Source organism: Cornus florida, unplaced genomic scaffold, assembly GCF_030987335.1.
Source record: "Cornus florida cultivar Cherokee Brave unplaced genomic scaffold, ASM3098733v1 CherokeeBrave_3.0.0_Hap2_Chr06, whole genome shotgun sequence".
NCBI classification, from domain to species: Eukaryota; Viridiplantae; Streptophyta; class Magnoliopsida; order Cornales; family Cornaceae; genus Cornus; species Cornus florida.
In genome coordinates this window covers 67963563-67986792 of record NW_026775576.1, presented here as the reverse complement: position 1 = coordinate 67986792, position 23230 = coordinate 67963563, and the positions used below count along the sequence as shown (strand labels likewise).

At 35.7% G+C, this 23230-nt stretch overlaps 1 pseudogene; it reads right to left on the bottom strand.

Annotated features, from left to right (window-relative positions):
- Positions 1-3724: 3724 nt before the first annotated feature.
- LOC132314266 (cysteine-rich receptor-like protein kinase 25) lies at positions 3725-15469 on the bottom strand (annotated as a pseudogene).
- Positions 15470-23230: the final 7761 nt, after the last annotated feature.

Sequence of the window (23230 nt, the reverse complement as noted above, 5' to 3'; positions counted from 1 at the left end):
CGGAACAGATTCTTGGGATGAGGATTAGCAGAGACAAACAGAAAGGTACTTTGCAGTTGCCTCAGGCTGAGTACGTTGAATGGGTTCTGAAGAGGTTCAACATGAATAATGCTAAGGCGGTGAGTACTCCCTTAGCTAATCACTTCCGCTTATCTGAAGATCAGTGTCCGAAAACAGATTGATGTATGTCATGGTGTGCATAAGACCAGAGATTGCATATGCAGTGGGAGCAGTAAGCAGGTTTATGAAGGATCCGGGTAAGCTACACTGGGAAGCAGTAAAGTGGATATTGAGATATCTACGGGGTACCACAGACAGATGTTTATGTTTCAGAAGGGGTGAAGTAAAGCTATATGGTTATGTAGATTTAGACTTTGCTGGTGAGGTGGACAACAGAAGAAGTACTACCAGGTATATGTTCATGGTGGGTACAACTGCAGTTAGTTGGGTTTCGCAAATACAGAGGATTGTAGCGTTATCTACTACAAAGGCAGAGTATGTGGCGATGACAGAGGCCAGCAAGGAGATGATTTGGTTACAAGGTTTATTAACAGAGTTGGGATTCGAACAGGTGAAGAATGTTTTGCACAGTGATAGTCAGAGTGCGATACATCTGGTAAAGAATTCAACATTTCATTCAAGGACCAAGCATATAGGACTTCGGTATCACTTTATCAGATCTTTGTTTGAAGATGGGGTGTTGACACTTGAGAAAATACTTGGCATCAAGAATCCGGCTGACATGTTGACTAAGACAGTGACCATGGAGAAACTGAAGTTGTGCGCAACTTCAATTGGTCTTCTAGCTTGAAGACAGAAATAAGCGCACCGACGTGTATGGGACATGCATGAGAAGAAGATGGAATGGGTTTACAAGTGCTCTAGACTCCAAGTGGGAGATTGTTGTGGTTTTGTGGAGGCTGATTAGGTGAAAGATTTTTAGAAAGATTTAATTATATGGAAACTTCAAGAGTACTAAATTTTAGAGAAAATTCAGTTTCCTAATCTGTTAGGGAAAATTCAGTTTCCTAATCTGATTTGACTTCTTTATTGGTTTAAGAAAAATTCAGTTTCCTGATTTGATTTAATTTCCTTATTGGTTTTCGATTCTACAAAAGGCAAGTTCTTGTAGGACAAGTTTGGGACTCTATAAATAGGGGTGAAAGTTAGAGATAAATGTGTGCTAATACAACAGAGAGCAATTGAGAGAGATTGAGAAAGAATTCTCCTTGTAATTCTTCATCTTTTTCATAGTGAATTTGTTCGGTGTGCTCCATGGACGTAACCCTAAGATTTGGGTGAATCATGTATATCTTGTGTTCTTGTGTGTGATTTTTTTTCTTTGTGATTGCTTAATTTTTCCTCGAACAACGTGCATTGTTATTTTGCGTTTCCGCCATAACAACTGGAATCAAATTCGGTTGATTATGTAGTGCAACTCTAACACTCTATTGTATGTGGAACCATTGTTAGGACATGGTTCTTGTATTAATATAGGTGGACCAACTAATAAGTTGGATCCCTTTAATTTATGCCATTATCAGGATGCGACTATGTTGTTTATGTTGTGTCATTGTCAGGATATGGTTATGATAGTTTTTACGTGGTTGTGCCATTATTTAGATATGGCTATATAGATATTTATTATTTGTTGTGCCATGATACAAGCTTGAGGTCTCGCGATCAGTGGTTAAGACTGAGACGTATATTGCCGGTTGAGATTGGTAGCTAGATATAGGAATGTGTGTGCCCTGGTAGAAGGAGGACTTGTGACCACCTTGTGTGCACTTTTCATAAGATACTCAATATCCGATTGAGTCTGTCTTTAGTCCAGTGAGAATCTTTAGTGTCTGTATATATATATCTGTCTATCTATCGACTATGTAGATATGGTATAAGTTAGCTAGGGATGTATCGTTTACCTGGTCTCTGTTTGGGTTGTTGTAGAAAGGATTTACTCATGGATTTTGACTCACATTTGTTATATTTTTCAGGTCCTCGTTAATATCAGGCTTAGAGGTTGTTCGTGTAGAGCAGAGATTACTTTTTATCACTCTTTCGGTGACGTTGTCGACCTAGGATTTTACTTCATGTCTTTATTATCCATGATTTAGACATTTATCTTTATTATTTTTGTTTTGGTATATTTATATTAAAGGTCCTTGATGCGGATTCCCAAGTTGTATTTTTTTTTTTTTAGGATTTTCATTCGGGATTTATCGGATTATTTCTGAGATTTGTATTAGAGGATTATTTAATTATTATTTAGTTTCCTTTTTTATTGACATTATTTATTTTATTATTTATTCTATTTCTATTTTGTGTTCATTTATTATTAATTATTTGATATCCCTCAATTTTTGGGTGACGACTTGATCAACCCGCGTTTCGGAATTAGGGGGTATCATAGTCGTCTTGCTCACCTTATATTTAACATTTTTAGGACACGAGAAATAAATAGTGGACGACGTACCCCCGTAAGCTTAGATGTGGGCTATTGACCTCTTTTGAGTCCATTTTGCATCAAGACTAGTGTAGGATGACGATACCATCTCTAGTCTTATTCTTCTGTAACTTGTTGTATAAATGTTGTGAATGAGACCATGGGGGTCTTAACATTGTAACCTTATTATTTTGACTAGCCATTTGTGCTTTGAAAATATATAATGACTCTGGTGTTACCTTGTTAATGGGAAATAAAATAGAAAATGTGACTATGTAATTCAAATGGATAGATGATGATCATTGAATGTAAATGAATCATTTTTGTCAAATTTTGTATATGCTTGCAAATGATGATGTTTCATTGCAATCTTAATATGAGTTAGGACAGGCTTTGAAGGATTTAAATGGCCAAAGTTGATTCCAGGGATTATATCGTTGAAAAAGAAGCATTTTTTGAAAAAATTATTCCCAAGGGCGTTCAAACGCAGCCCTTGTGATACCCCCAATTTCTAAACGTGAGTTGATCAAGTCATCGCTTAAAAACTGAGCGATATCAAACAATTAATATTTAAAACAAGCACGGATTACAAAATGAAATAAGAATAATTAAATATACGCTGAAAGGAAAGCTAATTAATAAATAATTAATTAATAATTCCTCTAATAATAATCTCTAAGAAATAATCCCATAATAATGATCCTCCATAAGTAATCATAAATGAAAATCCTCCAAAGTACATGCAACTCCGAAATTCGTAAACTCATGTATCCCTAAATAAAACCCACAACTGAAATAATAATAAAGTCTAAACCATAGATGAAGTGTAAGATAATTCGATAATATGTTGGATTAACAACTTAGTTATAAATTATGATTAATCAAATTCAACAATAATTCGATCTGATTAAATATAATATATTATATTCTATACATATATTATTTTTCATTCAATTAATGTGTTTTTTAATTAAAAATTAATAAATACTGGAGTGCAATTGTAGAAAAAGAAGAGTGCAAATATCTTCTCCCTGATCCTTATAGGAATAGTACTACTATACATATGAAGAAGCATCAGAATAATAACAGTAACATCATCAGGAAAAAATAGCAAAGGTGAGTTTCTTACCAATGAATAAGAAGAAAAAAAATCATCAGAAATTCCTCATTGCACTTGAATGTAATGTCACCTTTCATGTATAAATAACAGATGTTGTTCTCTAGACATTAATATTAAATTGGAGGATAGACTATTCCATTAAAAATGCGATCTCCAATCTGGTTTGATAATATGAAATTTGTTTAATTTCAAAATCTTCAATCCCTTCCAATACATTTATAAATAGATTAGCTATTTCTATTTCATAACAAACAACTACGATAATTTATAGACTCTAGTGACATTATCTAGGATATAGTTCAGTTACTGATACTTCATTTAAAGAACATGACTCCACCACTTTTGGGAAGTTCACCTTTTGTTTACCACGGGCAAAGAATGGAGGTTGTTGAGGCAATGGTAGAGTACCAAGAGAATTGTTTAGCATATGAACTACAGATGACATAGATGGCCTCACATCCATATCTTCTTGAACACACAGAAGGCCTATATAAATACATTTAATGACCTCATTTCTTCAATAAGATTCCCCTAGACTTGGATCCATCAATTCCAAGGGTGTCCCGTCTCTCTATTGTTTCCAAGCCTGTAACAATATATGAAATGATTTAGAAAATTTTTTATGCATATTTTTTCTAAGTTGAGATGTAAATATAAGCATTGAGAATATCTCTACTCACATATTCCAAAAGTCCCCCGAGACAATTTGATTGATAGAAACTGCTATTCTTCTTTCCACTTATAATTTCCAGAATTGAGACTCTAAAACTGAACACATCGGACTTCATTGAAAATTGTCCATGCATAGCATACTCTGGAGACATGTAACCACTACAATCTAACACTATTAGCATTGAATTTAAAATTAAGAAGACAACAAGAAAAAAACGTAAAAACAACTCCCTAAATAAAGTTTAAAATTCTCCATTGTTGACATGGTGCACAAAAGGTTAACAAACATGATTAATATATGAATATGATTTAAGGACCGAATTCGGCAGTTATTGAATTAAAATTATGTGAGTGGAGTGGTGGGCCTCACCATTTGATCTCATCATGACGTCATATGATGGGATCCGTCACCCTTCTTACATAAATTGAATTCGATAACTACCGAATTCAGTTCATAAATCTCTATTCTTAATATATATTATATAAGAATATATTAAAGTATCAAAATTACCTTTGTGTTTTTCTTTTTCAATTAAAAGCATTGGCGAGGTGAGGATGCCAAAATCGGCGCGGAATGGGTACGGCCCACACGATGAGAAACGGGCTAGATAAGTAATCTGGGTCCGAACCAAGTTCTCGAAAGTTAGGCCCAAGGTTGAAGAATAAAGCTAAAGGCCTCCTAAAAGTAATCAGGTCCATAACTAGAGAAGCCCGAGGACTAAGCCCAGCGTAGTGAGCCAGTTAGGAAGCTTCTAGAAAATTTGTAACAGTCTATAAATAGACTGAAATTATATGGAAAAAGGGAGGAGGAAATTCTTGAAGTGTAAAGATATTCTATCAAAATAGAAAGAGAAATTTCTTGCATTTTTAATGGCGCCGTTTGTGGAGGTAACACATTTCAAGTAAGGTTTTAAGTAAGATCTCCTATACAACTGGTTGTGCACTATGGCAAACTTTGCAGCATTCGATTTGATCTTCCTTGCTTCATCCCTTTGCTCGGGCAGAACACCATCTCATATATAAGTCATAATTGGATCTATCCTGCTCGGCTCATATAGTATGACATTCACTTGCCAAGGATTCGAGCTCGATTGTTCTTCAAAGATAAACGGCTAGCACAACACACCAACTGGAATCACCCTTGCCAGTGTTTCTCTAGAACTCGACGCACTGCATGTTAACCAATCAATGTCCTCATTACGCTCCCTCGGTAATTGGATGAACTTGATCCGATCAAAACTCTTTGCCTCCCGCATAACGGCAGAACGGTATGCCTCCATTATTTTATCCTAGGCTTCGTATTCCCCAGTCACTTGCTGAATGATCAGCTACGAATCGCTAAAACCAACTAGACTTTTGACCTCTAGTTCTTTGGCCAACTTTAATCCAGCCAGCAATGCCTCATATTCTGCTTCATTATTGGTTGCCTTGAACTCGAGTCTGATCGCTTAACTCAATGTAGTGCCTTCTGGCGTTTGCAACTTAATCCCAATTCCTGCCCCCATCTAATTCGAAGAACCATCAATGAAAAGCTTCCACAAAAAGTCCCTAGGATTTTCCTCCGGGTCTGCTATGTCACACTCCAGTAAGAAATCAGCCACCGCTTATCCTTTGATGGCCATTCGGGGTTCATACGTTATGTCAAAAGAGCTCAGCTCTATTGCTCACTTCGTCATTCTCCCAGACAAATCCGGCTTACGCAAGATCACCCTTATCAGAAAAGTGGTCAGAACGACTATAAGATGGGATTCGAAGTAATGCCTGAGTTTCCTCTTTGTATTCACCAATGACAAGATCATTCGTTCGGCCTTCAAATACCTTTTCTCTGGCTCGAACATCATTTTGCTAACATAGAAAACTTGGAACTTCTTACATTCTTCACATCGTATCAGAATGGCGCTTGTTGCAATGCTGGAAATTTTAAGGTACAAGAAAAGCTTTTCACCTGGTTTTGGGGCAGTTAAGATTGGTGGGTTTCGCATATACTCTTTCAACCTGGTCTTACCTTCTTCACATCGTATCAGAATGGCGCTTGTTGCAATGCTGGAAATTTTAAGGTACAAGAAAAGCTTTTCACCTGGTTTTGGGGCAGTTAAGATTGGTGGGTTTCGCATATACTCTTTCAACCTGGTCAGTGCTTACATTTGCTCATCCCTCTAAGATTGTTTTCCGGAATTCTTTATTATATCGAAGAATGGCTTGCATTGGTCTGACAACTCTAAAATGAATCGATTTAGTGCTGTTATGCGTCTGGTGAGAGCTTATACTTCCTTGACTGTGTTTGGTTCTGCATTTTTCAGTAAAGCCTCCGCTTGGGCTGGGCTAACTTCAATCCCTCTGTTGTTGACCATGTGGCCAAGGAACTGCCCGGAACCTACACCGAACGAGCACTTGGTTGGGTTCAACTTCATATCGTACCTTCTCAGTACTTCGAACACCTCTTGCAAGTGTTGCAGATGATGGTCCTTCTTTCTGCTCTTTACCACCATGTCATCGATATAAGCCTCTACAGTCTTACCCATTTTATTCTTGAAAATCTTACTGACCAGCCTTTGGTACGTGGCTCCAACATTCTTCAGTTCGAACGGTATGACCTTTTAACAGTAAATCCCTCATTCAATAACAAAAGAGGTCTTTTCCTCATCGTTCGGATTTATAGGGATTTGATTATAGCCTAAATAGGCATCCAGAAAGGTTAACCTTTCATACCCTGTTGTAGCATCCACCATTTGATCAATCTTTGGAAGTGGAAAATATCCTTCGGGCAGGCTTTATTCAAGTTGGTGAAGTCAATGCAAACTCTCTACTTCCCATTCTTCTTTTGCACTACAACCATGTTAGATAGCCATGACGGGTATTGAACCTATCTAATGAACCCAGCCTCCAACAACCTATCAATTTCATCGGCAATAATCTGGTTACGCTCTGGGGCGAACCTCCTCTGCTTTTGTCGCACAGGCTTGACGCTCGGATCTACGTTAAGGGAGTGACAAGAGACATAGGGGTCAATCCCTGGCATGTCCGAATGGCTCCAAGCGAACACATTTGTGTTATGAGAAAGGAAATTAACTAGCTGACGCTTTTCTTCCTCTGCAAGCCTTGAGCCTACTCTCGTGGTTCGGTCTTCCCTCAAATGATCAATTTGTACATCAACAAGAGGTTCTTCGGTCGATGCCGGAGGCTCCTCCTCCTCGTTCGTGCTGGGGGGAGGTTCCTATAATTGTTATCTTGGGCTAGCAGTGCGGACGGGAGCTTTTCCTTTCCCAGCGGCTTTCAGAGTTACCAAGTAACATTCCTTGGCTGCAACCTGGTTCCCATGGATATCAATCACCTTATTCCTATCTGGGCTCAGACATCTCATTACCTGGTACAGGGTCGATAGGACTCCTTGGACTCTATAAATCCACCCTCTCCCCATTAACAGATTGTAAGAGGGATGGATCTCAACTACTATGAAGCTTTCAACCAGTTCCCTCTCGGTAGCTCGGACAAGCAATTCTACCATGTCGATCGATCCTACTCGCTTTCCATCGAATCCCAACAATGGATTTCCAGTAGGTTTAAGTTCTTTAGGCTTAATTTCGAGTCGATCGAACATGACCCTTCGCATGACGTTCGCACTGCTCTATGGATCAATTAGCACCCTTCGCACAAGGCACTCTACCATCATCAAACTAACAACCAAAGGATCTTCATGTGGAATCTGAACTCGCAGCAGGTCGGTTCTGTCAAACTTTATCTATGTTGATGTATTCTGTTAGTGCAGAGCGTTTACACTACCTATTCTCCTCTTCATCTGTGCTTGACGGAGACGCATTCGAAGTAACTTTTTTGACTCTTCAGTTTGTTCAAGTCGGCCATGAATTGCATTTATAATCCGAACGGGTTAGGTGCTATGGTGGCTCGACTTCTGATTTCTTTTGACCTCTTCAGCGGTCGGCTCTGCTCCATTGGTGGCCCTTGGACATATCCTGCGAGCTCCACCCTGGCTATTAGCATCTCCACTTGCCTCCTTAGGTTCCTGCATTCATTAGTTAGGTGACCGAAATCACTATGAAAAACACAATATTTGGACTGATCTCTCTGTTCGAGAGGTTATTTAATTGGTAGGGGAGAGCGAAACTTATCTTTATTTTCTTGGTACAACCTACCCAAGGTGACCTTGAGTGGAGTGACCAGTTATTCTTCCTTCGGCCTCTTTTCTGCCTTCTAGGAGGCTTGACGCTGCAGCGGAGCTTGTTTTTGCAAGATCTTGGCTTTAGACTTCTCATCTGTTAAGATAATCGATGTCTTTCGCGCATTAGTTGCTTCTTCTTCTTCCAAACGCACGAAACCGTCAGCTCTCTCGTTTAGCTCATCCATGGTCTTCGGCATATCCACCACCAGGCTTGTGTGGAACTGTGTGCCGAACTCCAGACACTTGCACAAAAATGAAAAGTGAAAGTGGCAAGTGGCATTCTAGCCGAGCGCCAGACACTTAGCAAAGTAAGTAATGAGTGACACTGTGAGCCGAACGCCAAACACTTATACAAAAATGAAAAGTGAAAGTGGCAAGTGGCATTTTAGCCGAGCGCCAAACATTTAGCAAAGTAAGTGGCAAGTTGCACAGTGAGCCAAATGCCAGACACTTGCACAAAAATGAAAAGTGAAAGTGGCAAGTGGCATTCTAGTCGAGCGCCAAACACTTAGCAAAGTATGTGGCACTGTGTGCCGAACACCAAATACTTGCATAAAAATGAAAGTGAAAGTGGCAAGTAACATTCTAACGAGCGCCAAACACTTAGCAAAGTAAGTGGCGAGTGGCACTGTGAGCCAAACGCCAAACACTTGCATAAAAATGAAAAGTGAAAGTGGCAAGTGGCATTATAACCGAGCGTCAATCATTTAAGCAAAGTAAATGGCAAGTGGCACTACGAGCCGAACGCCAAACACTTGCACAAAAATGAAATCGACTGGTGTTAAGAGTTGGAACAAGGATCAGCAAAAAACATTTCATTTCATTCATTTTATAAAATTATGGATTACAAGAATGGAATGTCCTGATGAAATAAGTACAGTACAAAAAATGGCATATCTATAGGGTCCTAACTATCCCTATCAATTCCCTCGGTCTCTTGACCACACTCGGTATACTCCACACCGTCGTTAACCACCCTATCTTCTCGAGGAGAGTTAAGCTGGATAATCACCCCATTGGGTTTCGCCTTTAGCAACAGGTGCAGGAGGGACCATGGTGGATAGGGGAGGAACATCCAGAGGTTGGATAGATGGGGGGATAGGGATGACCCCAGAAGATGCAATCTCATGACATTCCTCAAAGATGTGCTCAGCAGGAGTGGGGTCAGGGTCAGCATAAACTCTAGGTGGGCTGATCTTCAATTCATTATCAACATTATCTGGGCCGCCATAAAAATTGGTCTGACCTTCAGCAGGAGAACGGTCAGTATAGTCGTCTCTGTAACCCTCGGCATATCTGAGGGCCTCGATCCAAGAGAAACGACTATGGAGGGCCCTCATTCCTCCATCAACCCTGCCTATGACGCCGAGCAAGGCTTCGCATTCATCTAAAGCTCTCTTCTCAAGAGCCCGCCGTGTTGACCGTTCGTCAACCAGCAAACGCTGGAGATTTGTTAGCATGACGTTCTTCTCAGTTTGAAGAACATTTTTCTCATCTTGAAGGGAGCCTGCGCCCTTCTTCAGAACGTCTCTTTCTTTCTCAACATTGTTCAATTGCACCATCAGTTCGGCGTTCTTGGTGCTGATGATTTTATTTTCCTTGTTGGCCATATCAAGCACACTGGCAAGCCTACGTGCTCGGTCGTTAGATGACTTGACATGCTTCTGCATCGTCATCATCCTGAATAAAGTTTGCAAACAAATGCACAAATACTAATTAAGCCGAGTGTATATTCAAAAAGGTCAGTGTATGAAGGCTTACTTAATCTTACCAGATGAGAGATTGAGAATTACCTCTATAGCGGCCAGGGGTAAATGGCTGAACGTTTCCTTCTGGGTTAGTACCTTTGCCATCTCGATGTCCTTGGGGGACCACAAGTTCTTGTAATAGGCTATGGCGGTTGGGCCATCCTTGAACATGGTGTCATTTGTGTTGACAACCGACCCATCTGCTCGGATGAATCGAGGGGTCCAGGGAACTAGTTCAGGAGGGGAAGTGGAAGTTCCGCCAATTCCAGGAACGGTGATAGCCATAGTCTGGGGAGTTGAGGATGCACCCGCCCCAGAAGATCTGATCTTTCTCGAGAGAGGGATGTCATCGGGGTCGGGTTCACTATCAGGCTGAGGTCTCTTCCATGGTTCTTTATTTTGGACAGAAGTAGTGGCTCTTGAAGGGTTACTGGCCCTTGGAGCAGTGTTCGAATTGACAGGCGAAGCATTGACAACTGGGCTGGCGGCAGCCACAACATTCGGCGTGGTGCCGGAAGTAGTGGCAAAAGTAGATGCCGAGGCTGGTGAGGAAGCCAGGGCAGAAGCGGTGACACTCCTAGGAGGGTCTTTCCTTCTGCTGAAAGAAGGGATCCAAATCTGATTCATAGTAATGCCGAGGAGTAAAATGTCGCTGAGATTCTAGGACGTAAGGAGTTCTGAATAAGAAGGAACGTTGTTCAGAACGTATTCCTTCAGGTGGCTGACCTTATCCCTACAAACGCTGTAACTGAGTTCGTTATGAGGAATACCCAAAGAATTGCAAAGAAAAGAACAGAAGCAAGGAATACAAACTTCACAAGGGCAATCGCTCTTATGGTTCTTGAACTTTTTGTATGGAGAAACATTGCATTCACCAAAGGCGTTCGGGACGGGGTAATCTTTGGCAGCCGGAGCAAACCCAGCCCTAAGAACCCCAATTATCCTCTTTTTCCACCTTTTCTCAGAGTCGAGTTTGTTCGTACAGATGGATCTTTTTTTAATGGGGTAAAAATGGTAATACATGTCATCCAACCTGATCTTGCTGACTTTGTAACAGAGGAGAAGATCTATAATATCAAGATTTAAACCCCTGTCACGGTTCAGAAGTAGCATAATAGACAAAACCTTAAGAAAATTGGGGTTTACTTGAAGAGGGGAAAACCTCAACCTATTAAAGACGTAACTGAAAAAAGGATACAAAGGGAATCTAATAATGTTTAGGTGAAGGAGGAAAAACAAGATTTCACCAGGAAGAAGGCCGGCACCAGTTCTAATGTCTACATTCTTAGGACACTCCCTAATATGGATGTTGCTAGGGAGTTGGAGTTTCATGCGAAGAATGTCTAAATCAACGGGCATGGTGAAGACGAACACGATCCCCAAGAAAGTATAAAGTTTTTAAAAGAGAAAGGGAAGCAAAACTAACCTCAAGAGGATTGAAGGTTGCAAAAGATACTGCAAGATAGCTGAGAAGGGAGAATCTTTCGCAGGGATTCGCCGGGGGAGATTGATTTGCTTGGAAATGATGAACAGTGAGTTGATTGACAGCGAGATGTGATAGAGACAGTAAAGAAGGCTGAGAGTTCGGATTCAAGGTTTATAAAGGGAAGGTGGACCTAATAGCCAATACGTCAGGAAAGTAAAGAGATTTCAAATTTTGAAAACATTGATTCCTGAGCCGACCGCTCGTTCCCCCACGTAATCACTTTGAGCCGCTAAATCATGATTAGTTCACAATAATAATCTCACCCTAATTAATTAGGGACAAATTATTGGGAGCAGATGAGGATGCTAAAATCGGGGTGGACCGGGTACGGCCTACGCGATGAGAAATGGGCTGGATAAGTAATCTGGGTCCGAACCAAGTTCTCGAAAGTCAGGCCCAAGGTTCAAGAATGAAGCTGAAGGCCTCCTGAAAGTAATCAGGACCATAACTGGAGAAGCCCGGGGACTAAGCCCAGCATAATGAGTCAGTTAGGAAGCTTCTAGAAAATTTGTAACAGTCTATAAATAGACTGAAAATAGATGGAAAAGGGAGGAGGAAATTCTTGAAGTGTAAATATATTATGTCAAAATAGAAAGAGAAATTTCTTGCATCTTCACTAGGATTAGACGATGTATACGTTCAGTAACTCAAACAATGGAAAGCAAATGTTAGGGATGTAGGGTTCGAAAGCTTACAATGTTCCAACTATTTTATTTGTACTTCCTTGAGTTTGATCCACGCCGAAAATTCTCGCCATACCAAAATCTGAAACTTTTGGGTTCATGTCCCCGTCTAATAATACATTGCTAACTTTGAGATCCCGATGTATAACTCTAAGTCGAGAATCTTCATGCAATGCCTCCTATAATTCTGTAACGTCTCGACCAATCCAATTGTTTTCCTTTTTCTGGATCTGTACAGTGATTATAATGGTAACAATATGGATTATATTTAATACACACTATGTAATACTGCAATATAATTAATCAAATGGGCAAATATAAACAATTTAATTACCTATGAAACATTAGAACTCCAAATGTTCCAATTTCTTACAATCTATATTGTTCACGAGATGTTAGTTACACATCTTTAAACAATACTCGTCGTAACTCACATGCGTTGCATGTGAATTATGATTCATATCTTAAAATATAGACCTTATAAAATTTCACGAGTTCATTACATCGATATCGAAAAATAATAAAAATCATAAAAATTGTGTTTGTTCTAAATAGTAGGTGAATTAGTATGTAATAGAAAAGTTCGAAGAGATAGAATTTATATACGTGGCTAATCTAATTCATATATGAATGGAATCAAGGCAATGAGGATGATGATAAAATTAGGCAGAAAGTGACAATTTAGGAACTAGAAATGTGTTGAGAAAGGTCGGACCAAATAGAAAGTAGTCGAGACTTTTGTTGGGGACGAATTCATGCATGAGTATTTTTTCTTGTCTTTCCAAGCAGAATCCCAGTAACCTCACCAAATTTCTGTGTTGAAGCTTGGCTACCAATACGACCTCATTCTTAAATTCTCTTTCACCTTGTTTGGAGTTTTTAGATAGTCTCTTCACAGCTATCTCTTGTCCGCTAAGAAGTGTACCCTGAATGTATAAAATAGCAATGAAATTGTTACCATAAATTTCATACCGTTAAGTTGGTCATTAGGGCAGTAAGAGTGCCTTCACGATATATATATATATATATATATATATATATATATATATATATATATTCTGAAATTTGTAAAATTTTGAACTAACTACTTGTAGACAACACCAAATCCACCTTCACCAATTTTGTTATTATTTGAGAAGTTGTTTGTGGCTGCTTCAATTGTTTTCAATTCATATTGCAAGGATTGAATCATATCATCCCCAACTACACAATCAAACAGTAAATGTATCAACATTTTAATTAGCCTAGATCACTAGAAAAACATGTACAAACGCAAATTTTGTTCATTTTTTATTTATTTATTATTTTCCTTTTTTTCCTGAATTACCATAAATTTCTTCGGTTATAGCACTTTCCCTCTTTTTTGCTTTTGTCTTTATAAACCATAAGAGAATAGAGAAAAGCACCACCACAACAACTACTGAAACAACAATGGCAGTACTTATTCGTGGCGAGATTCTTCCTTTTCCTGCATTAACGAAGAACTGGATTGTTAAAATTCTGTGTGAATGTTCCATGGTAATTGATTTAGTACAGAAACGATGTTCCTTGATAATTGATTTAGTACAGAAACGAAAATATAAATAAGATGAAAACAAGTACAAATGTTCCTAGCTTGGATATATTTGAAAAGGCTGGAACTTTGATTTTATTCAATGCACTCCTTGAATAAAAAACCCTTGTACCAAAGGGCCTCTAGCCAATGGTATAACTTCATCATCCTTGAAGATGATGGAATGAGTTTGAAAAGTGTATGCGATTTCTTATCTGATCTGAAAATAAAATGATGATGATGGAATGACATACAAGGTTAGATATTAAGTTTAAATAGTATTCTCCCAAGGATGAAGAAAACATAAATTTGTGCAACAAATTCATCAATAAATGCATGTATGGAAAGGACTTGAACAAGCAAGAGCTTATATTGCTGTTTTGGTTATTTGTCTAGCCGTGGAGTGCAAGAAGGGTGGATAAACTAAGTTTAAGTTTCATCTAGGTGTCGTACTCACGCCGTATTGGTGTCAGATGACACTTCTCGAATATGTGTCGGACACTTTATATATATGTGTTCATAAATAAAAATTAATTTTATTATTTTGGACACTTCATTGACACTTCACCGACACTTTTTGGACACTTCGTTGACACTGACATTTCTAACATAAGTCTATCCAGTAATATTGAAAATAATATGAATACCAGTATGACAAAGTAGTGAAATAATGGTATATATAATATAAAAATGATTACAATAATGACATAATTTCATTTTCTATTCACTTCAGAGCAACTCCTGGTATAAAAATTACATATGAATTAAAATTTTATAATACTATTACTAAATGAATAGATGTATAATAATAAAAATTTATATTATTATGTAGTCGTGTCCACGCCATACCCATGTCTTACTTTTTTAAAATTTGATGTGTCGACGTATCCTTGTCGTGTCGTGTCCGCATCCCGTGTTTGTATCCGTATCCGTATCCGTGCTACATAGAGTTCCATCCATTACATCAAAGAAATAAAAAACACTTCTACTAATTAAACAAATAACTTTTGATTGTTCATATATGCAAAATATAAAAAAAGTGAGATGAGACCTATGTATATATGGTTTGGAGTTCACCTTTAGTGTTATAAGTAGAATTTGGTGCAGAGGCAGCCATCTCATAGAAATGGTACAACTCGTAGCGAATATTACAGCTCGGAAACAGAACTCTAGCCCCCCGCTTTAGGTTGCAGCACCGGGGAAGATAAGCTATAGCATCTCCAAGGCAGGTTTTGCAAGCATCAGTAGACAGGTCCGGTGTGCACTGCGCAAGCCCGTAAAGCTTCTGAACCTGTGTCAAGTTGACTTCTTTAACAGCAAACTTCTTACCCGACTCATCGCTTGCAGCAGCCTGATTTGCCAACTCGTTCATTGTGCTCGACAGCACCTGCCTGAAAAACTCCGTCTCAGTCGAAATATTCTCCTGATTGCACAAATACTTTGGAACTGATGCGGCCATAATGGTGAGAAATGATGTGTTTGAGATTCGTAACATGCAGCGGTCATCCCAAACTATGGCCACAGTCCGATTGGGACACAAATCTAGTATCTCTTTACTTGCAGTATACTCCTGTTTCCTCCAAAGATAAGGTTATCTGGAGGTAGAGGTGCATAAGAAATCGGTTAGAACCGAACTGGTGATTAAGCTCTAGTTCCTCAATGGTTCGTTGTCAGCTCTAAAATTGAAGAACCGTTGAATTTTAGTTTGGTTCTGATTTTAGATTCTTTGAAATCGGACCGAACGAAACCAATTCCTTTATATTACAATTTACAATTCTAATTTATAGTCCGTTCATTAGAATTATAATTTATAATTACAATTCCATTATATATATTGTATTACAATTACAATTAGTCAGAATATTATATTACAATTTAGTAATTTTCCATTACAATTCCATTATATATGTACTTATTTTATAATTACAATATACAATCACAATTTTATTGTATTTTTGTTAATTTCTTGTTTGTTCCTATAATGCATATATATATATATATATATTTAAAGAAGTAAATAGATTTTCCCCAAAGAACTGTGAAATCGAACCGAATAAACCGAAAGGATCTTTCACGAAAGTAAGATAAGGACGCATGCATTTAACCCTCTTCACAATCTGCAATAACGTAACCCTCCTCTCGGATGAAACCCACACTTAAGTGTATCACCACATCATCATTAAAAGAATAAAAATTTCATCAACTAAACTAAACTAAACAAAACATTATCAGTTTTTGGAAAATCAGTTAGAACATAGAGTGTGAAAGTGTAACGCGCACAAGACTATTTGTTGTTAGTGGAAGCAAAATTGGGGAGAAATATATGGATTGATGCGGACAGTACGGAGCCGAAAGATGATCGATGACAATAACTGGGACGTGCCTTGCTTTGCTGGTTTTTAATTGGATGAGATGGTGTGAATAAAATATGTCCCAAATCTATGCGTGTAAATCGTGTAGCCAAACATTATAAACTTAATCTGTTCACATTCCTTTTGGACGACGGCGTCAACGGAACAAAAGATGCAATCTTATTCTTATTGCAGTATTTGTTTATCTTTTTCTTTTCTTTTCGATACAAAATAGAACTTGCACACCAATTCTAACATGACTACTTTTAATACTTGTTTTTGTGAGTCTATATCTATATATATATATATACATATATATATTTTTTTGATTAACCCGAAGTGTTCGGGAAGGTACAAACAGAGCTACTCAACAATTCGACTAATTTCTGAGGACCTAGAAAGGCACCTCCCCACACGAATCGGGTAAGTCATTGCAAGAGCAGCGAAAATTAGTCACAAAGAACACCTAGCGGGACTTGAACCCTGGACCTTAAGTTTGTTAAGTTCCAAATTTGATAAAAGGTTCGTCATTTTTTAGAAACTTTTCTAGACAGGAACCTACCTATAAAAATATGTAAGAAGGGGTGATTTTTTTTTTTTAAAAAAAAAAAATATTGTGGGAAGGGTAATAATGAATTTTTTTTTTTTAATTTCAGTGGGAATAAATTCAAAATTTTGTAAGCATATAATTCAAATAAGAAAACTTAATGGGTAAAAATGCAAAATGAAAAAATTTTGGTCGGGTCAATTGCCTCCGCTGAGTCATCACTGGTCGGTCCCATCCCTAGATGATATAAATGATGTACGTAGTAGAACACTATGAGGTAGTTTCGGGCGCAAATCATCTGTTGTGCGTTTTCCATGCTGTCTCCTGCAGTGAGCGTCAAGTGATCTTGGTTTGACCACGTTTTACTTCACTCAATATACACTAAGAGTGTGTTTTGGCAATTACACAATAATTTATTAGTAACATTTCACTACCATTTATAAGTATTTTCACCATCAAAATAAGGTATTCACATAATACAGACTAAGTAATATCACATACAAACGTAACTCAATTCAGCACCATTTATAAGTAACATTTTTCTACCATTTATAAGTATCTTCACCCTCAAAATAAGGTATGCACATAATGCAGATTAAGTAATGTCACGTACAAACGTAACTCAATTCAACATATCATTTATGTTATAATTTGAAATTAAAGTTTTTAAAAACACTTTAACATGTTAATTTAAAGAATTTAAACCAAAATTAAAATCACTTGGATTAACTTTAGACAACAAACAAAACACTCGTTGTTTCCAAAAATAACGAAAAGAGTCGCATCTTCTTCTTCTTCTTCTTTTTTTTTTTTTTTTTTTTTTTTTTTTTTTTTTCTTCAAAATATTAAGAAAACATGCACTTAGTTTTAAATTATTTAACATATCTTTGAAAATTATTTAGCAAAATTTAATATTAATTGTCACACACACCACCTTCACCATCAAAAGAAAAAATTTGGCAAAATTTAATATTAATTGTCACCCTCACCACCTTCACCATCAAAAAAAGGTATTCACATAGTGCTGAGAAACTAATAGTCACACATAAATCTAATTCAATTCTACATATTATTTATATATTTTTTAAGTTAAATTTTATCATAAAAATAGAACATCCCATAAAATAGTCACATGTTAATTTAAAGAGGAATTTGAAGGGGATTATGAGGTATTTGACTGTCAACAACCCTTTACTTTTTAAGTAGTGATGTTACCCTCTTACAAATGGTGATATTACTTTTTAGACTCATGTGATATTACTTTTAGACTTCTGTGATGTTACTTATAAATGGTGGTGAAATGTTACTTATAAATAGTGGTGTAATTATAAATGGTGATGTTACTTTTTAGACTTATGTGATATTACTTTTAGACTTCTGTAATGTTACTTATAAATGGTGGTGAAATGTTACTTATAAATAGTGGTGTAATTGTCAAACACAATCTTAGTGTCTATTGAGTAGAGTAAAACGTGGCCAAACCAAGACCACTTAATGCTCACTGCAGCAGACAGCATGGAAACCGCACAGCAGAGGATTTGCGGTAATTAGATGTGTCAACTAGGAACAATTGTCTTCGGTTTGTTATCAGGGACAATAATGGTATTATAAGCATTTTATTTGATTATTCATGTTCACCAATTTTCCTTTGAAATATTACCCTTTTATAAATAAAGCATCTGAACTATAAACTCCTCCAAGTGATGATTTGTTATAGTTAAGGATATAATACCTTTTTCTCTAAATGGATGAAATTTTATTACACAATAAAACATTATAGTGCATGGAAAAACTTGATCTCCATAAGTGATCAAATGAAACTCGGAACCTTAAATTGAAATCCAAAAAGAAAGAAAAAAATTTACAAAAGACAATTTTATGGATTCTTATTAAAAAAAAAAAAAAAAAATTATTTTTTATTAAATTATCTTTTTTTATCTAAATATTAATTATACCATTAACCTTAATTTATTATTGGTATCAATTGTCATAACAATGGAAGGAAAAAAAAAAAAAAAAAAAAGCACACAGAATTGTAACTACCACCAAATTTAGCCATTTTCTAAAATAATTAATTTATTATTAAAATTTTATTTATAATAAAACTTATTATACTCAGTTTAAACAATTTTACAATTAAAAAAAAAAAGAAAAAGAAAAAAATACATTTATGATACAACATATTCATGAAAATTTAAAAAATTAGTTAAATTATTTTAAAATTTTCTAATTAAGATTTTTATTTTAAAAATAAATTTATGAAAATTTTATAGAGAATATGTCATCAAAATAGTATTAATTTTTTTTATAATTTATTTTAATAAAAAAATGGATTAACTATAACAATAATGTTATAAAAAGAGCATTATAGCCATTTAATAAAAAGAGCCCATCACACGACATGCATGAGGCATTTTGCAACAAAATGTGGGATAATTCAGGAAGGAGTTTAGTATACAAAATATAGTTTAAGGCATTTGCAAATTTGGACATAGTTCCGTTTGTATTTTATTTTTGGTATTTTACCCTTTTAGTTATTATTATTATTTTAATCTCGACACAAAACTCACAAACTTTTGTTGTTGTAAATACTTGAATATCCGACCTTCTATTTTTAAAATACCATTGAATTATTGATAATGCCAATAATACTTATCCGCGTAATTCTTAGAAATTACAAATTTAATTTTCACATCACTAATAGTAATATGATTCCTTGTAATTAACTTTTAGGCTTTAGCCTAAACTATATATATATTGTGAGTGTTAAGCAGCAATAAAAATGGCTGCAAGAGGTTTGCAAAACAGTTCTGATTTAAAACCGTTTTCATTTGAGATGACGTGTCTAAGACTTCTAAATCAAACAAAAGTGGATACTTATGGGAGTAATTAAGATAAATTCATAAGGAAGAAGTACAAAAAATACACACCTAAAGTATACTTTGCATAACATTTTTACCCTTTATTTTAAAAAGTGTGCTAATAACTCTTAGGGCTCGTTTGACATAACCTCTGTCCTATGTAACTTTCAACTTCATGAAATATTATAAAAATATTGAAAAATGATAAGTCTTTGCTTTACTATGTTTGCATCGGGTGTGGGAATTTCATTTCTATTCTTTCATAGGGTCTCATTAATTATGTATGAAGTGTGGACAAGGGTCAAACGGTAATTTGATACCATTTTATATTTTCAGTTTTTAAAATTTCGATTCCAAGTCCATTTTTATCATTTTTGGTCGTTGGGGGTCGGATTTTGAGTCAGGCCTTGTTAGGGCATCATCTCTTGGAGTTTCGTGGTGACCTTGATGTGATGAGGTGATCGGTTTTCGATTTATAACACTTTGATTTTTGGGCTGAGAGTTCAAGCTTGGATTTGGGTCTTGTTTCTTAAAGATTTCTTTTTCTCCTCGTTGTCCCTGCCAAAATTCTGAAATTTTATCGCATTTTGTAGAGTTTGATTTTGGTGGGATTTAAGATTTTCATCTCAAGTGAGGTAGGAGGTGTTTCATATTTATAATCTTAGTGTTTTACACGTTTTTAAGGTTTATATAACTTCTATGCATGTTTAAAGATTAGATTTAGAAATAATTTTTATTTTAATTAAATGATGATTTAATTTCATAGTTGAAACATGCTTAGATTTAATTAATAATATGATATTTGGAGAGCCCATGACTTGTAATTCATTATATATTATTTTTGAAATTTTTGGATAGCTTTTACACAAAAAAAAAGAGAAGCAGAAGTTATCACTTCCATTTGGCTTGTCATCCCTTAAACACGAATATGAGGTATTTCTAAAATGACCATTTTGTCCTTTTTTCTCTTCCAAAAAGGCTTAAGGGGGTGTGTATATTAATTATGTCATAATGAAGGGGTGTTACGTGCACATTAACTATATTTAACCCACTTTTAAGGATTTTCTTTCACAATTAAAAAATAAATAATTTCTCTCTATATATTTCCGCTCACAATATATTATCTCCATGTATTATCTATTTCTGAGTTTAAAGATTTACATTTCCTAGAACTTATTGGCTAATGCCACTTATAAGTTAGAAAATTCTAATATATAAATTTCTTTTACTGGTCAAATGGACATAAAAAAATATACTTGTTTTCATAGTTATCAGATGTAAAGTTGGATATAATATGGAATAAAAACCTTAGTTTTTTTTTTTTTTTAATTATTAAAAAAAAATTATTTCTGGTTAAAATTTAATATGCTTTTTATTTTTCTTTAAATATATAATTCTAAAATTAAATTAAAGATACTTATTCATTATATATATATACAACATATAAAATTTGTAATAAATTTTCAAATATATATATTATTTTTTACATAGCAATAAATGAGTATTCAAATTTAAAACAGTAACATTTTTTAGGGTAAAGTGATAAAACACTCCCTCAGTACGGTTATTATGCGCATCACACTTCTGGTGTCTATTTTTATAATTTCACAAAATATATATTTTTAAATAATATATAAAATGAGTATATAAAGACAATTTATGTAAATTACAACTTAAATGTATGAGGTCCGATCTATTAATGCAAATTGAATACTCTATGTATGTTTTCTGGACGTGAGGAATGCAACATGAATGTTTTCTCCACCAGACCCTTAATCCATAATCTGTTGTTGTGTCACGCATGCATCGCCAATTAGTAATGATATCGAGTACTGGACCACCCCCAACAAAATTTTAGTGGTCCTCCTGAAACCACTATTGTAAAGTCATCTCGACCAAGTCAGTTTCTAGGGTCCTATGGCCCATTTTTTTTTTTTTTTTTTTTTTTTTTTTTCAACTAGTTGAATAAAAAAATATATATATATATGATCAGTTTCCAAGAAAGGACTTAATTTTTTTTTAGTGCCAGTTTTATCCCCATCGGGCCATCACACACAACAAGACTTCAGAGATTGTATTGTGGACCGATCATTTCATTGAATTTGTAATATGGGTTTTTAATTGATAATTAATGTAACATTTCTAGGTGTAGTCTTTCTTTATTATAAGAGAAAATCAAGTGTTCAAATTTGATATGAAATATGGGAATGGAAAAATTATTAGATGGTTCAAGTTTATGATACACCAATTCAATTCAAATTTTTTAATTAAAAAATGACTTCATAAGATTAGGACTACAAATGAGCCAAGCCGAGCTTTGGCATGCTCGGGCTCGGCTCGCCACAATCTGGGAGGTGCTCAGGCTCGGGCAAGCTTGACGTAGCCCAGCTGAGGCTCGGCTAGTCAAAATATTAACGAGCTCGGGCTTGGTTCGGACTCGTTTGCACATAAATATAGAGATACATATGGAGTAATACACAACAGATGAGTGTTTATACAAAACACAAACAAATTGTGAGTTGAGTTATAGATATATTGTTATATAATATATATGCATACCTTGAGGTTGAGGTTGTATGATATCATCAATAGTTGTGCATGTTCATTTTTTGCAATTAATTTCATGATATTGAATAATACGAAATACTGAAGGATCGGTGAAGGGAGAGGCTGGTCGTCGCCGAATCGAGAGGCAGAGTAGGGCGCTGCCACTGCGCATTGTTGCAGAGAATGATATGTATAAGACTAGGTTTGTTGTGTGTTAACATTAATGGGTAGGTTAGTTGAACTTGGGCCTTTAAAATGAAATATGAACCATTTTGTCTTTGGGCTTTTCATTTAGATAATAGGAATGTATTACAAAAATGGGTATGTCGTTCAATGGATCAAAGTTGTTGGGATGGATCAAAACATTTTACATTACTAATGCCTGTTCACGAGCCTAACATTGTTCGGGCTCAGCTCGTTTATTAAACGAGCTCAAAATTTGTGCTCAAGATCAGCTCGTTTATTGAACGAACGAGCCCAATAACTCGGTTCATTTGCAGCCCTACGTAAGAGTGTCTTAATATATTACAAATAAATTTCAACAACAATCTGAATTTAACTGGTTCATCACATGCTAAATGGACCTGAACCATTTAATAATTTTTCAAATAATTATATATTAAAAAAATATAACATGCAGAAAATTTAAAACTAAACATCACAGGTCTCTACAAAGTACAAATGCTCTCAACCTCCAATGAAACGTCAATGTCGTATGAGTTTGAGTTTATTCATTTCACAATTTATAGTATACAATTATTTTTCACATTGTCTCGCCTTCAAATCGAACACTGTATAGGGTGTAGTTAGTAATTGATGCCTCATCGAAATACTATTGGTAATTTTTATGTATAATTTTGGATCTCTTACTTATCTTATTATTATTATTTTTCTTCTTTGATAGATTTTTTTCCTAACTCTTTATTCGATAATTTAAGGATGCTGCACAATTTCATTTTGTTTTTTGTACCATACATACATACATATGGTGCACAATTTCATTTTGTTTTTTGTACCATACATACATACATATACATATCTAT